General features: G+C 38.1%; 1 long non-coding RNA gene across 1 annotated transcript; it reads right to left on the bottom strand.

Moving 5' to 3' along the window:
• Positions 1-5,833: 5,833 nt before the first annotated feature.
• LOC110754730 (uncharacterized) lies at positions 5,834-6,701 on the bottom strand. Its single transcript, XR_015835118.1, has 3 exons — positions 6,376-6,701; positions 6,246-6,303; positions 5,834-5,990 (listed from the first exon to the last, which is right to left on the bottom strand). It is a non-coding gene; the product is annotated as an uncharacterized LOC110754730 (long non-coding RNA).
• Positions 6,702-17,803: the final 11,102 nt, after the last annotated feature.

Raw genomic sequence — 17,803 nt, 5'->3', positions numbered from 1 at the left:
ACTTATAAGCATAATGAATAAGAACAAAAACCATAATTGAAACTTGGAAACTAATTCAACTTGAAAACTTAAGAAAAGAATTTACATTACAAAGAAAAATAAATTACAACTAAGAAGCAAAAGGAAAGCTAGAATTGAGAACTAGAAAGCAAAATTAAGAGAACTTGAGGGAGAGAAGGGATGGGAGCTCTAGAGAAGTGTTTGAGAGCTCCCCCCCTTGGGGTGTGTTTACAAGCTTAGAGAACTTCCCTATTTATAGGCCTAGGGGAAGTGAAAATCTGAATTCAATATGGCTAATGCATACAACACTTGTTTTATAAAATCTGAAATGGTTGATGCACTTGTATCTGAAATGGTTTATCCAATGAGGCTGAAATTTGGATATGTTATAGTACACACCAATTGGAACAACTTTCATGAAGAATGTGGCCTCATTCGAGCTATGTAGGTTGCTGAAACAAGGCTTGACATATGACCTACGAAACTGGACTGGCAGGGGGCTGTAGCCAAAATGAGTTTGTCTTTAAGCTCTTCTTCACTTTATCCAAATCAGGCTTTAACATGCATGGATTGCATCATTTCCTATCCAAAGCCATCATTGTTCCCTAAAGCTGAAAGATAAACACAAAAAGGATTAAAAGTACAAGTTTAACTCAAAAACATAACCAAATCATAAGCTAGAAGGGTACAAAATGATATACAATTATGAACCGATCAACTACCAAACGGCTCGTGCACTTGCGAGTATCACAAGTTGAGGATGCAGCTGAATCTATTTTGGTGCAGCTGAATCCGAAGCAAGAAGTTTTTGGCGCCGTTGCCGGGGATTGGTAACATTGTTTGATTCTATTTGGCTTTCCTACTTTATTTGTTTTTCTTAACTGGACAATTTCTTGTTTTAAAGTTAATGACGTTAATGGACAAGTTGTGTTTGTAGTCCAACAGAAAAGGACAATTGCCCAACAAGCAAGAGAACTGGGTTTAAGTCCCAGCTTACACAACCCATTGGTGTTTGTTACTTTGAAGCATGAAATTGGATGTGTGTTGATTTTCCTTTTCATTTTAGTTTTTATTTCCTCATCCTTTTAATTCTATTTCAAGTTTTCTGTGTTTGTTTTAGCAATTTATTATAGCTCAATAATAAAGGGAAAGAGAAGGCAACTTCAATCATAAAGATAGGAAGTGTGGAGTAGTGGGAGAAGTCGCGACCTCCAAATGCATCACGCTCGACCTAATCGCTTCAAGGGGGAGTATTCCAATCCTTTCTCTTTAGTTGTTTTGTTATTATTTCAATAATTTTAATTTTCTATTTCTTTTATAAGAAAATAAAAAAAGATTTTTTATATGAGCTGACTCGTGGTAACCCCAGTGAGCACTTCCGTCAATATAGTGTCTAGGAGTTCTTTAGGCGACACCTTCGGTGTCTAAGAAGTTTGGGTTTTAAGCGGGACCATTGTGACCCCTCCAACCTTCCCGGATCCCCTGGCTGTGTTTTCTGAGGCCCTTAACTGGTCATCCGTGAGTTGCTTGTATATTCGTGTGTTTTTAAATTAAGTTTTTTTTTTAATTTTCTTTGTGTTTCTTTTCTGTTGAGTCTTTGTTTTTGTTTTGTTAAGTTAGTTTATGTATTTATTTACGTGGTTTGGTTGGTTAGTTTATTTCTGTGTGTTAAAACACATTTTTATTTCAAGTTTAATTATAAACAAAAACAAAAACAAAAAAAAAAAAACAAAAAAAAAACAAAAAAAATAAAAAACAACATCATCATCATCTTCTTCTTCATCTTCATCTTCATCATCATCATGGCTTGCCTCTATTTTCTCGCACTTGTAGAATCTGTAGCAGCTCTACATGGTCCTCATTCTTTCTCTGCAGTGTTTCCACATGCTGATTGGCACAGTAAAGCCGCTTCGGCAAGTCTGCCACCATAGCCTTCAAGGAAGCCACTTCCTCGCTCAGCGCGGCACACTCACGTGTCCTCGCCAGTAATCGCATGCCCAAATTGGTAGCCGAGACCGCATGGAGCACAGATAAAGTGTGGGACTCCTCCACTGCCACCTTGTCCGACCGTTGTGCCACATGCAGATGATCTGCCGGTGTGAGTATACTGCCAATCATGCCTCCCAGCAGCACTGCTCTGTTCGGCCTTGCCTCAGCAAAGTTCGGTATTGCCTCAGCAAAGTTTGAGGCCGTGCCGTGATGATATGTGGAGTTTGGGAAGACAGGAGTTGGAGAAGCCCTTGTCTGGGCATTCGGTGGTGCAAGTGAGAGCTCAAGGTTTAGATCATCAAGGTGAGTACATGAGGATGCCATTTGTTTTGCTTCTGAATTTTTTGATGTTTTTCCTTGAGTTGCAGGAAGAAATGCTGGGTATCATCCGCTTGCAGAGGTGTGCTTTAAATAGACATATGCTGATGAAGGAGTCGACACCCTTTCGGATTTCCCGGGCATGCTCGACCTAATCGCTTCAAGGGGGAGCACCTTTACTTTACTTTACTTTTTTTTTTTCCTCCGTGTTTTCTGGTGTTTAATGTTTTTGCTCGTTACTTTCATTTTCTAGAGCTTTGTGTTTTTGCTTTTCCCTTTCGGCTATCATCTTTATTTTATTTTAGTTAGGGAACTGTGCTTTCTTTTCCGTTTTCTTTTTCCTTCTGCAACTTTACTATTTTATTTCCGACACAAAATAACCAAAAATAAAAACAACCAAAATAAAATAAAAACAACAATTAGCAGTAGAAATCATTTCTTCACAGTGCTCGGTGTCTCGACCATTGGAGCTTTGAGTTTGGCCCTCTGGCTATCCTCTTCCGGGGCTTCACGCACAGCCTCATGGGGCTCATCACTTGAGCTCCCAAAGATCGCACTCTTAGCTTGAGCGTAACTTCTCTCGCGATCTGCTTGCTTGCGTTTACCCGGTCGGTCTAGGTCCTCCAGCTGCTTTCGCATGTCGCGAGAATACAACTCTACCATCTTTGATAGGTTTTTATTCTCGTCCCGTAATACTTCTAGCTGGTGTCGATTCACCTCCACTATCCTTGCCCTCTCCCTTTTCAAGCTTTTTATAGCACTCTGACACTCTTCAACCATACTTCGCTCCGCCGCCAACTGACCCTTTAGCACCTCTACCTCATGGGACTTCGCAAGTAGGCGATGACCCAAACTTGCGACTGTTGCCGTACTCTGCACGCTCAGTGCCAGGGCATTGCTCACGACCCGGTTGTCATCCCTTGTCCCCAGCACACGTATATCTTTAGGAGTCACTAAATTTCTAGCCACTCCAATGGCAACATCGTTGTCCAGGAGTATTGAGTCAGTTACTGTCACAGGCCCCCGTGCGGAAGCAAAGTAAGGCATCCATACTGGTGCCGCTGCTTGGCCTCGTGTCTGAGTCGGTGGAGCTAGGTTGAGATCCAACGAAAAAGGGTAGGAAGAGGCCATTTGATTTCTCACTCTTTGTTCTTCTTTCTTTTCTGTTTTGTGTGTTTCTGAGTTTGTGTTTTTCACCCGTTCTTTTTACCTTTTTATAGACTTAGTCTGCTAAACCCTAGCCGCTGCGGTTCTGGGTTATGTGCGGCCCTTACGGCTTATCTCTATTTGTCGCCGCACCCGTTTCCCAACCCCCCTTAATTGCATTTTCACCTTTCACCACCTTCAAAGTGAAAAAGTCATCTCGCTTCACCCAAGAGGCCAATAATTCTAGCTTGGGGGATGTGAAAGCGACCTCTGCGCGCCGACACATCCCTCACCTATTTTGCCCATGACTTCCCAGGAACCGAGGCATTAGGGACCACATTTTCTCTTTTCAGAAATCCCGCCTTTGCGCTCCCAATTCACGTTTAACAAAAAAAAAAAAATAATAAAAAATGTGTGGGCTTCGGATTTCATTGTGGGTTGGGTTTTCACCGTTGTTTAGGTTTCAAAGTAGGCTAACTTTCTTTTGGGTTGAGCTTTCAATCATTTGGGTTTTGGTTTGCGTAAGACTGTTTGTTTAGGGCTTTCTGTTTCGAGTGTTTTACTGTTTCGTTTCTTTTGTTTGTTTGTTTTGTAATTTTTATTTTGTAATTATTTTGTTTTTGTATTTTAACTCTTGTGTGTTTTGTGATTTTTTATTGCTTTAATACCTTCATTTGTTATTTTTGACATTGCTTGTGCCTAAATTTTAAACATTGAGGACAATGTTCATTTCTAGGTTTGGGGGTATTGAAGTTTAACATGTAAATTTGGTTTGTCCTTAATTTAATTTTTTTTTTAATTTGCTTGTTTTTATTTTTATTTTATTTTGTTTAAGTCTTGCTTTTATTTTTTTATTTATTTTGAGTCTTGTTTTATTTTGATTTTATTTCACTTTCCGAACACATTTGATGAGATTGTGATAAATGTTTGCATGACTGAAATGAAAATTGAATTTTATTTATTATTATTATTATTATTGATAAAAAATAATAATAATAATAAATAAAATTCAATTTTCATTTAAGTCATGCAAACATTTATCACAATCTCATCAAATGTGTTCGGAAAGTGAAATAAAATCAAAATAAAACAAGACTCAAAATAAATAAAAAAATAAAAGCAAGACTTAAACAAAATAAAATAAAAATAAAAACAAGCAAATTAAAAAAAAATTAAATTAAGGACAAACCAAATTTACATGTTAGGCATGCCGTTATATTTCGGACTGATTTTATGGAGTGTGTAGACTTATTATATAATATACTAGTCTTGGTAGTTGTTATGGTATCAGTATGATAGGAGGGTTTGTTCTGTTGAGTCGCGCTGCTTTTCCCATGCCAAGAGGCAAACAATGGCTGATTACAGCAGCCAGGCCTCCCACCCTACGGTCTACCCCTCTTGGGAGCTATTAGCCTAAAAGCTTGCACACGTGATAGATATATATAGCCTAAGCCCAACAAAGGAAATACTCAACTGAATTTGCGTAGACAAACCAATCCACCTACCCAACAAAGCCTAAGCTCCAAAAATGTCATTTTTCTTGTCAAAATATGCTTCTTAAAGCATCACGAAGATGTCATTAGGGCTTCAATACTTACTAAAATTTGAGAAATTTAATAAGAAAATGTGTACAAAAGAATGCAGGCTATGCAAAAGTGAAGCGCATAACCAAAATATTATAATAATTGGAATTCTTGTTGAACCCAAAACTTAAATTTGAATAAAAACAAGAATTAAACACCCAAACTAAGAATTTCAAATGAAACCCACTCGTTGGATGGCAGGCTTCAACAAGATGAATATAAGAATTCAATCAAACACCTGAAACAAGAATATAAAAATGAACCCATAGCAACTCTAAGCAGCACTAAACCTTACGTTTCGAAGCATTTACAAAACATATTTTGGTGACAAATACAATAAATTTCAATATCTACATCAGAATAGCCAGCAAGTAGAATACTAAAATATAAAAACAAGATAATTAAATGTTGGTTCAAATTCAGATTCGTGATGATTTCCTGCATTTGACGAACTGGTCATAAAGAAATAGTGGACATTCCAGGCAATTGGCACCATGCATACCACATTTGTCAATGAGAACATATGATGATATATATATCCTCCAGGCAACTTCAATGGAATATCCAACTTTTACTACCTTGTCATATACTTCTTTACAAGAAAAAAGAACTAGTTCGAAAGCAAGCTTTATGATTCTACAAAAGGGAAGGAAATTGCATTGAAAAGGAAAAACTTCCAACTTTTAAGGCAATGAAATATGCTAAAAGAGTTGTGAGCATTGAATCAACTTTAGATGTAACATAATCATTCAACTTGGTAATAACCAAAAGATAAACTAAAAACCTATGTACCTGACCATCGTACCAACCAGAGTCTTCATCTATAAACAGAAAGAAGAAGAGAAGAAAATTAATTACATGTTTAGGATGGCGAAACTTACAAGAAGTGCCAAATCTGCAAGTCCCTCTCCTCATATAATAATACCACCAAAGAATCACAGCACATCCTATCCCCTAAAAAAAAAATTCACAACACAATTAAACAAAGGAGATTCACAAACTTTCAAGACTATCAAGATCTGCTACTTTTTCTACCATCAGTCTGTACAATTACCCTGCTTAGCATGGTTGAAAATTTATCAAAACCGTGAACTCGATAGAATGAATCAACAACAAAATACCCATTTTTTTTCAGAACCAATACTGAAAAATTAATCAGGAAACATATTTAAAGAAAAAACAAATTGGCGTTTAGGAATTGATACAAACCAAGGGCGAGAGGGTTACTGGAACGAAGAGGGAGAGAGGAGACAAACCAACCTAGATTCTGCAAAAATAAAAATAAAACTTGAAACCCAAATACGAAATAAGAAATTGAATTCTTGAAATAGATACTTACAAAGCAATCATACTTCTTCTTAGAGACCATGTAGCCACATACGGAGACAGAGACAGAGACAGATAGATGAGGAGAGGGAGAGGGAGAGGTAGAGTAGAGAGTGGGTGTGCGAATTTTAGGGTTTGGGTCCAGAGGTGGATCGACGTTGGGACAAGAGGGGGAGCCCCCTTGGAATGCTGAAAAATTGGGAAGGGACTCCATGAAAGCCCCCTTGGACTGCTGCTGGAAGCCCTGTACACCAACTGCTCGACGAAATTCCCAGCCGAACTCTTCCTCTGCTGCTGCGCATTGCGCACGCTGCGTGCTAATTTTTTTTCAAAACCTGCCTTGCCAAACGACGTCGTTTGGTCCAAGGCTAAGTCAAATTTTTTTTTTATTGACCTGGCCTCAAAACGACGTCGTTTTGGGCCAGGTTTTATAAATAAATAAAAAAAAAAAAAACAGCATCACTTACACCCGATTCTGCACAGCAGCTCCAAACTCTCCATTCCCAATTTCACATCTTCATTCCCATATGTATGTGTTATTATTCTGGTCTAATTTGTGAAACAGCCTGCAAATAAAATCAGGAAACGACTAAACTAAAGATAGAAACCTAGAACTTACCCTTGTATATAAGTCTGAAGTTGATCTAGAAATTTGACTTTTAGTGACGAAAAATCTGAAGAACACCGTCGCAGAAAATTTTTAGCCACGAAAAATCTGATGAACATTTGTCGCTAAAAACTTTTGGTGACGAAAAAGCTTCAAATTTCTGGGCAAAACAGCAGCTGGGTTTTTATAGTTCAATTTGTTTATGTTATTCCCTTCCATTTTCAGTGCTCACCTTTATGTTATTCCCTTTCATTCATGCTTCCTCTGTTTAGAAAAATTTTGGAACTTTTACACTAGGCCCTCTTGGCCACATAATCCTGGATCCGCAACTGTTTGGGTCTGGAAAAGAGATAAGGAGAGAGGAGGAGAAAAGAGAAAAGAAGCGTGAATTTTTTTTAGAATGAGAGAATGAGAGGGGTAGCGCGAAATTAGAATTTCACTCAAAAAATAGCGCCAGCGAAAACGAAAAAGGGAGGAGAAATCAATGTCTATGACACACATGCCATGTCATAAAAATCAATGTCCAAGACTCTGCCACGTGTCAATCTAATATATTTTATACTATTTATCGATAATTTAATTTATAAAATTCATAATAAATAAATTAAAATTCATAAAAATACACATAAAATTCCTATGAATATCTTGTGATATTCCTATGTATTAGTGTGACAAGTAGGTATGTATTGTTTTGTTATTGTATTTTTCTCATGCAATTAATTATTTCTTTCTACTTCACAACTTATTTAAAAATCGTTCATAATTCAAACAATTCCCAAAAAAATAGTGTCAGGATTGGTATGACACTTCCTTCGATTACATACTTCAAATTTCGATCCTGTCCTTATGTGATCAAATAAACAATAGCTTAGGGTTTACAAAGTGTGGTTATGTTTTCATTTGCATCATTCACATTTAGGGATGCCCCCCAAATTGTAATTTTAAAACAATTGTAAACCACTTTTTGGACTTGGGATACGAAGTATTGGTGCTAAGAAATACGTATATATTTTTTTGAGCGCACGGTGAGCCTAGTATCCCATCCACTTCCAGGTGTCAGCAAGGAAAACCGCCACTTAGAGGAATGCTATTCACAATCGCTCAAAAGCGATTGTCCCATTACTTGTTAGACCCATGGAGGAATGCTATTTATATTAGGGATGAGCCCCTAATTCTAATTTTTACACTTTAAAATTGATTACCTTTTAGGGTCAATAATAATTCAAAAGGTGTTAGGGTTTACAAGGTGGTTGAAAAAAAAATAATTCCTACAATAACTTTCTTTCCCACTCATGCAAGGTTAGGAACGGCATTTGACCACCTACTTTTCACAACCCCCATAAAACATAATTCAAAACTCCATTTTGAACGATCAAAATATGCTCACATAATCATATAGTGAAGGACATTAAAGATATGCTGCTACTGTTGTTAGTTGTATCACGAAAGCGTGCGCAACGTCATATGACTACATCACATGTACACAACTGTCTCACAACACAAGTCCTCGGCTTGGCTTGAAAAGCGGTTACATTTGTATTTCCAATATTAAGCCTTTTGCCTTTCAGATGATTCAGGAAAAGGTAACAATGGTTTCGCCTTTCTGCCATCTTTGTTTTTTTTTTTTGTTGCTATCAAGGTAAGTTCTTTTTTTGTTGCTATCAATGTGGCATTTGTGAATCGTGCAGTGCATATCAAATGTAAGAACAACTCTTAGCAAGAAAACTATTTTCAACGGATTTTGAACTACCAGATCAACTCTTAGCTAGAAAACTATTTTCAACAGATTTTAAACTACTAGAACAATGATGGAGTCCTACACAAATCTAATTTCGAATCCTAGATACATCTAAAATAAGTGTCACCTAGAGCTTTCGCATTTCAAGGTTAAAGGACAGAAACACCTTCTTCACAGACGACCAAGGTTTACCAAACTTAGGGATTCACCGTTCACCATTGTCACCGGACCCTTATTATGTTTCATGTCTTCCTTTCTCCCATCATCCTGCATATCAGTCAAATCTATTGCAGCATATTTCTAAATAGAGACATACCAGTTATGCATCATAATAGATAGTAACTGAACCAACTGAGCATCCATAAATATTATCGTCCATTCAATCATAACAAATAGCCAATGCTTCATAATAGATAGGTAATACATCATAACAGATACAAAAAGCATCATAACATACACTAATTGCATCATACCATACACAAAATGCATCATAACAGATACAACATGCATCAAAACAGATCCCAAGTGAATCATAACAGATACCAACGGTATCATAACAGATAGCAAATTTATCAAAAGATATACCGAATGCATCACAACAGATACCAAGCGCATCATAGCAGATGCCAAATCACCCAAATCTAGAACATAGTATCTAGTATCATCGAGCCCAAATCTACCAACTTAGCACACCTGTTCTGCCGCTCCCGTAGCATATACAATCCCATATCCATGTTCTACACAAAGGTGTTTCCAAAATTAACTCAAACAATAATATATTAGCACAATCATCCAAAACCATATCAATCACTACAACAAAAATACTATATCACAACATGAATACAACAAAATCGCACTACTCGTGAAGGAATCTTCTACAAATTCTGTTAGATATATGGTATCCATTTTCTTCTTTCAGTATATTTTCATCATTTTCTTGTATATTATTTTCATTTCCTTTAAAGTATTGGTATGGTTCTTCTGTTCCTTTCGAACCTAAATACAATCCTTCTAGGAATTTCTCTATAATCTCTTTCTAATTTGTTTTCTATAATATTACTTACTTCTTATACTTTCTCTAATGTCTTCTCAGCATCCAAACAAATATTAACTTTTGGTTGCTCTACAATCTGTATATCCATGAGATTTATGATTATAGATGAGGATGAAATGCTAACTGTTTTTCGAAAGAGGCTCTCTACCAATAACAGTTGAGGAAAAAAAACGAAGAAGAAATCCAAGAGCAAGTTGTGTATGAGTATTATCAACACATTAACATACATGTCACACCCATATCCACATTACTCAAACTATTTTCAACACATCAAGATACAGACATCATACCCATATTCACGTGAATAGTTGCAGCCATTGCCTTACCTTTGCCTTACCTTAGCCTTTTGGGGTGGACTTGCTCTTAGGAGTCCTCGTTAGAGCCCAGCGCTTAGCGTAAAAGCTTACACATGTGATAGATATAGATATAGCCTAAGCCCAACAAAGCAAAATACTTAACTGAATTTGCGTAGACAAACCAATCCACCTACCTTAACTATGTATCTGGTTCCCGAAAAGAGGAAGAAAAAAAACAGTTTTTTAATTTTTTATTAAAAAAAAGGAGTCACCAAAGATTTTTATAGAATTATGAATAAAGAAAGAAAAAACTGGTTGGAGAGGGTTTGTTAGCTTAAATTATGTTTAGAATATTCCCAAATGTTGGTTGGTTTTTTTTCATAGTTCCAATCCAAATGCGCTGTCACTCGATGGAGGGTTTGGTTTGGAATTTTGTGGATTAGGTGATGCCTTATGTGCATATGTTAAACTAAACCTCCAAATTGATTCAAATTTAATGTATTTTATTCACACAAAGAAGAAAACACCTAGCTGAACTGAGCCAGAGATCACGTGGCGAGGGCAGGTAAATTTGACCACGTGGACTAAAATCATGTATGTATGTAGCCTGTGTCGGTGGTGGTGATCAGTGGATCAAGTTTGCTTGCCCTCCTTCCAAATCCATTGGAATTTGTTTGATGCAGAATTGCAGACTGCAGAGCAATAACTAAAAGTTTGATTAATTGCACTCAACCCTTAAGGGCTCGTTTGGTACACAGGATTGTCTTGGCATAGACTATGCTTAGGGACTGCCTTGGCTTGGCTTGACTTGATCTAAGTTGGATAACACTTATCCTGCGTTTGGTGTATGCTTGGACTAGGACTATATTTTTTTATTTTTTTTTCAAAACTATCTATGTATCTGTATATATGTATAAATACATGTATTATGTATGTGTACATATGTATTTTATAATATATGTGACATGTATGTGTATATACATATATATGTGTATACATACATTATACATATATAATATATGTGTATATAGGTGTATATATGTATATTATAATATATACATGGGTATAATACATATATATATATATATATGTATTTTGTGTATATATGTGTGTATATGTACACTATAATACATACATGGGTATAATATATATACACATATATGTATATATACGTATATATATATATATATGTATTATAATATATTATATATAATATATATTACATATATACATGTATGCTATAATATTATATTATATTATATATAATATATATTACATATATACATGTATGCTATTATTATAATATTAATATGTATATGTGTATATGGTTGTATATGTATATTATATATATATATATTATATATATATATATATATGATATATTTATATGTATATACATGTATATATGTACATTATAGTATATGTGTAAGTAAGTTTAATAATAATAATATATGTTATTAATTTTACAATATAATATATGCATTTTATACATTGGTGAGCATTGGGACTAGCTAATCCTCCCTTTCCACATGGGATTAGTAGTCCCCTCCTAAGGAGGTGTTTTTGGTGGGCCCGGTATTAGCAATCTCATCTAAGACTAGGATTAGATAAAACAAACATGGTACTAAATTTAGTCCAAGCCAGTACAAGCAAATCCCGTGTACCAAACGAGCCCTAAAAGTCTAATTCCAAGGGTCCCACCAAGCATGACACATTATATATTTATTTATCTATTTATTTTCCATCTAAGCTATTTAAATGAATTTAAAATGAACTGGTATTATTATACCCGATGGTTTGGGCTGAAGAGCTGAGTGGAAACCTTTCATATTAGCAGCAGGTTCATACTGAGAGGAGAGAACCTCTTTGACTGAGGTCAGAGGTGGATATCACTATAAGGGTTTTTAGTCAAAGGTCAATGTAGTATGAGGGCATTATTTCTTTCTGATATGAAGTTCATCTTTGATCATGATGTAAATGTAAATTTGCTGCAGATTTATAGCCATGGATTCAATGGGGCTGGTATTCATTCAACATTGCATATTGGATTCAAATATCTTTGTAATAAGAGAGTTATCCAAGAAAATGTGGTCAACCATGTATATAGCCAAAACACTACAGCAATTTACCCAAAAGAAAGAAACACACTTTTTTTTTTCCCATATCAGCACAGATTCAGTGAAGTCTGTTGATGTGGAAAAGTGGTTCGGCACTTTTTAGGCTCAACTTAGTGATGTCTGGGCCTTCGGAATGCGCTGGGCCTCGGTAGAGCGTATGATCTGCAAAACGAGAAATGATCGGTAAGACCTAGGGCACCGGTGTGGTACCGGCCGAAGACTCTCCAATACTTAAGTAAGTACGGATTTAGTAAATGAAACTGACATATCAATAGGCAATATGCCGTTAGTTCTGATTACCGGCCGAAGCCAAGCAATATACTACTAGATGATGATATGGTTGCACATGTTGCTGATTTTGGAATTGCAAAACTCTTGGGTGGAGGAGATTCTATTACGCAAACCATGACCCTAGCCACAATTGGGTATATGGCTCCAAGTATGTAGTTGCTAATTTAATATTTTTCAATTATGAACAACATAACTTAAAATGGTCTTTGCATCATATATATGACATGAATATAATTTAGATATATATAAGTACAACTCAAATATAATTCATATTGCAGAGTATGGAATGGAGGGAATAGTTTCAACAAGAGGAGATGTGTATAGTTTCGGAATTGTAGTGATGGAAACATTCACAAGAAGGAAGCCAAAAGATGAGATGTTTGGTGGGGAAATGAATTTAAAGCAATGGATTGCCAGATGCAATGATAGATGAAGTTGTGGATGCCAATTTGCTTGAGATTGGGACAGAGCATGAAGATGATGATCATGTGAGGAAGAGGGATTGCTTATCATCCATTATGAGATTAACTTTTGCTTGTTGTACAGAATCACCAAAAGAGATGATAAGTATGAAGGAAGCTGTAGCCACACTCAACTAAATCAAGATGACGTTTATGATCGATGTTGCTGCAGGAGGAGGTGAGCTGTTAAACCGTCCTCTTGCTCAGCACTTCAACTAATGGATCTTAGGACTTAAATATAAGCTAAAGACATAGTGGGATTATTGGTGGTTGTGGTGGTGGCGGTGGCCACAATTTTTTCCTTGACTTAAATATTTAATGCTAAAGTTCAGCTAGGAATTGTTTTCATGTTTGTAAGGAGCTTCTTCAATAATAATTTCAAGTTAAAGGTTGATTAAGGACTTTTAATTTCACCCATCTATTAAATATGTGAGTGTGTTAGCTCGGCCTAAGACATCTGCAGCCAACAGATCAGATTAGAAATACAAGATTGATGAGAGAGACTTTGTCTAAAATGTGCCCAATGAGATGATCGGCAGCAAAAAATAGTCGGATGGAGATTTGGGATTCTCAAATAGATTAATTTTCTTTTGATATATTTGTGAAATAAGCAAAAACAATACCCAAGGGAATATGACATTTTATTTTCTTGTTAGAGATTTCCGTGTAAATATTGTTGTATGAATTAATATTATGAGTGTTAAATTTTATACTAAAAGTCATGAACGAGTACATAGGGTGGCTAGATTAGATTACATAAATCCATATATATTGAAATTGTTGTAGACTAATAATGCTAAGGCCACAAAGTTAAACAGGCAAGGATTGTGAAATTGTGGCAGACACTATATCAGATGGGATCTTTGATTTTCAAAATTTAGAGTTTTTTTGTAGTTTGATAATAATCTGAATGGCCTCATCCCATCATCAATCTTCAATATCTCCAACATAGAGTAATGAAATTATATTTACAGCTAAACCAACCTGAATGGCCAGAAATGTTTCCCGAACGAGCCCTAAGAGTAATAGAGCTATATTTACACCTAAACCAACCTGAAATGTCTTCAGTTTGAATATAGGGGATGCACGCACGCATGCACCTACTAACTTTCGCTTTGCAACGTCTTCCTTTATTACAAGCCAAGTCCTTGCTGTTGGAAATTTGACTCACATTAAGGTTGCAAGTGATGGAGGCAGCGACCGGTCGCAAGGTTTGGGCGACCGGTCGTTTTGAAGCAGGTTCAATGTCTGAATCGAAAATGACGAGCGACCGGTCGCCAGCTATTTGCGACCGGTCGCCCTAGCACAGATTCAATGTGTTTCGACTCTGCCCAAAAGCGACCGGTCGCCAGTTCCTGGCGACCGGTCGCCCAAATCGTGCTGTGACGTTTTCTTACGTGTTTTCAACTGTGTTTTCGAGGGCTATCGCTTTCCACAAGATTTCAGAGGCTTAGTGGGTCACTTCTGAGGTAAAAGAGGGTTGACTACCTGCTGGATAGTTGGGAGAGCACTCATTGCCAATTGTTTGTCTTGCTTTGAAAGATTCACTCTCCATTTTCTGGTGTAGTGGAAGGTGGCTGAAGTGGGAGTTGTTTACTTGCATGATCTGATCTTTAGTCTAAGTGGGAGACTAAAGGAAGGAACGTGGATGACAAGATGGTGCCTTATCTTGTGTCCATTGGCTTGTGTAGGTAATGGGATGAAGTAAGATAACACAAGGGAGAAAACAAGTTGAATAAGAGGAAGTGGCTGAAGCAGAAACAAATGTGTGGTTAATCTCAAGGTGGTCAAGTAGCTGGGTGCTATTGTGTTCAAGGGAGGTTAACTCACCAAGGGAGAACGTGAGGGAGAGCAATCAGTTCAAGTTAGGAGCTGAGTTGGGGTCTTGAGAGTCTAGACACCAAAAGGGGGAAACACCAAGGGTTGTGAGAGTGTTCACAAGTGCATCAAAGTGTTGAGCAAGGGGTGTGAGAGAAACGAGAGCTTGGAGAGAGAATAGAGTTCTAAGGGGGTTTTTCTGTGTAAAACCAAAGTTGTAACTTATTCTTTCATGAAGTGAATTTCTCAAGGGGATCACCAAGAGGATGTAGGCAATTGCTGAACCTCTATAAATTCTTGTGTCACTTTATGCTTGGTTGTTGTCTCAAGAGTGTGTGTGTGATTCATCCATCATTGTGTGTGTCACAAAGTCCATCAACAACAAGATCATTAGGGGAGTGAGTGAAAGTGTTTGTCCATTTTTCACAACAAGTGGTATCAGAGCTGTGTTGGAGCAGCAATTGCTAGTGTGTTGAAGATGGCAAGTGACAAGGAAGCTGAAGGTGGAAGTAGCTCTATGCATCAGAGGCTACCACAATCTGTCAGCATGAAGGTGGAGTTGAAGCCTTTCACAGGGAAGGAGAACTTCACACTTTGGCAAAGGAGGATGAAGTCAGCCCTTACACAACAAAATCTCAGTGTTGTCTTGGAAGGCAAAGAGAAGAAGCCGGTTACCATGACAGATGCGGAGTGGGGTGTGCTAGATGAGTTGGCTAGAGGAGCCATCGAGAACTTCATCTCCGATGAGGTGCTCATCAACGTGATGAAGGACACAGCGCAGCAAACATGGGAGAAGCTCGAAGAGATGTTTGCAGGGAAGTCGCTGACCAACAAGCTCTTCCTCAAGGAGGAACTCCTAAATCTTCGGATGGCGGAGGAAGGAAATCTAATGGAGCATTTGAGCAGCTTCAATAGATGTGTTGCTGACTTGCAAAGAATGGATGTGTTGTATAATACGGAGGATAAGGCACTCATGTTACTAACATCCTTGCCTCCGTCTTATAAGCATTTCCGAACTACACTTATGTTCGGGAAGAGTACTTTGAATTTTGAGGAGGTGGTGCAAGATGTGATGTCGCATCACAGGATGTCTCAACGTTCGGAGGAGAACTCTCAAGATGCTGGTTTGTTCGCAAGGAGTCGTTCAAGCAAGCAAGAAGGCAAGGGCAGCAAAAGGAATACTAAGTCCAAGGACAATAAAGGGTGCTTCGAGTGTGGATCTATGGATCATTGGAGGCGAGATTGTCCGGTATGGAAGGAGAAGCTGAACAAGATGAAGAAAGCTGGAAGTTCAGCCCACGTGTGTGATGAGGACACATGTGATGAACTCTTGACGGTTACGGATGAAAGTAACGGGGAAGTCATGGCAAGTTCTTCATGTAAGAATTCTTCTTCAAGTTGGATTTTAGATTCCGGGTGCTCACATCATGTGTGTGCAAATAAGTTGATGTTTGACACATATGAGGATAAGGATGCATGCAAGATTATGTTGGGAGACAAAACTACATGTGAAGTTTTGGGCATAGGGACTGTGAAGATCAAGTTGCAAGGTGGTGAAGTTTGGACTCTTAGTGAGGTAAGGTTTGTACCTGCACTAAGAACGAATCTAGTCTCTCTTGGTTCTTTGGATAGAGAAGGTTGCTCTTACAAGGCCAAAGGAGGGAAGCTCATGGTCACACAAGGTTCTGTGGTGGTTATGAAGGGGGAGATTCAACCAAACAACACATACAAGCTCTTGGGTGGTGCAGAGATTTGTACCAAGGAAGAGCAAGCAACAAGTCTTAATGTCAAGGAGCCGGTCCAACATGATGTAGCTGCAAGTGTGCTCAAGAGATGTTGGGCAAGGAAGGTTAGTCAAGGTTGTATGACTAACGGTTCATCATCAAAGGTGCTTGATTTCAAAGCTGCAGAAAGTGTGGAGAGGAATATCCACAAAGGTGAAATCAAGACAAGTAATGATGGGGAGGATGTTGTTGAAGAGAAGCTTCTTGCCAAGGTGGTCATGGAAGAGACTCCATTTGAGGTGGAGCTTGACACAAGGGCTGAAGAAGGAGGGCAACAACAACAAACTCACAAAGGGGTTCTACTTGAGGTGGAGTCATCATCAATTGCAAGGTCCGGGCCCAAGGAATCCATCAAACCTTCCCTAGGTTTTGGATGGATGGACCAAGAAGATCCAACCACGTTTCGGAGTGCTATAGGGAGCATGAAGCGGGAAAGTTGGAGAGGTGCATTGATGAAAAGAAAGGTGTTCTTAAATCCAAGAGCAAGGTGTGCTAAGTGGGGATTTAGTGAACAAAGGTTTGGTATGTGGTTTGCATATCAAGGGAAGTCCAAGGTTCAAGGTTCCAAGGAGGCAAGGAGCAATGAATTTGGCAAGGGGGAACTCTTTTCTGCACAAGAGGTCCATGTTACTCAAGTTTAGGCTTGGGTGGAGCACCTTCCACCAAAGGTGCATTGAGGCAAGAGGTGTATTGCCATGGTGGAGCTCTTGGAAATTACTAGAACGGTTTCTAAGAGGTTGAAGAGGTTCTAGAAGTCAACAATGGTTCACGGGGTGATTAATGGTTCGCCAAGGTGGAGATTGTTGGAAATTTGACTCACATTAAGGTTGCAAGTGATGGAGGCAGCGACCGGTCGCAAGGTTTGGGCGACCGGTCGTTTTGAAGCAGGTTCAATGTCTGAATCGAAAATGACGAGCGACCGGTCGCCAGCTATTTGCGACCGGTCGCCCTAGCACAGATTCAATGTGTTTCGACTCTGCCCAAAAGCGACCGGTCGCCAGTTCCTGGCGACCGGTCGCCCAAATCGTGCTGTGACGTTTTCTTACGTGTTTTCAACTGTGTTTTCGAGGGCTATCGCTTTCCACAAGATTTCAGAGGCTTAGTGGGTCACTTCTGAGGTAAAAGAGGGTTGACTACCTGCTGGATAGTTGGGAGAGCACTCATTGCCAATTGTTTGTCTTGCTTTGAAAGATTCACTCTCCATTTTCTGGTGTAGTGGAAGGTGGCTGAAGTGGGAGTTGTTTACTTGCATGATCTGATCTTTAGTCTAAGTGG

This window comes from Prunus avium, chromosome 4 (assembly GCF_965620075.1).
Source record: "Prunus avium chromosome 4, drPruAviu1.hap1.1, whole genome shotgun sequence".
Lineage (NCBI taxonomy): Eukaryota > Viridiplantae > Streptophyta > Magnoliopsida > Rosales > Rosaceae > Prunus > Prunus avium.
This window is presented reverse-complemented; position numbering and strand designations above follow the sequence as displayed.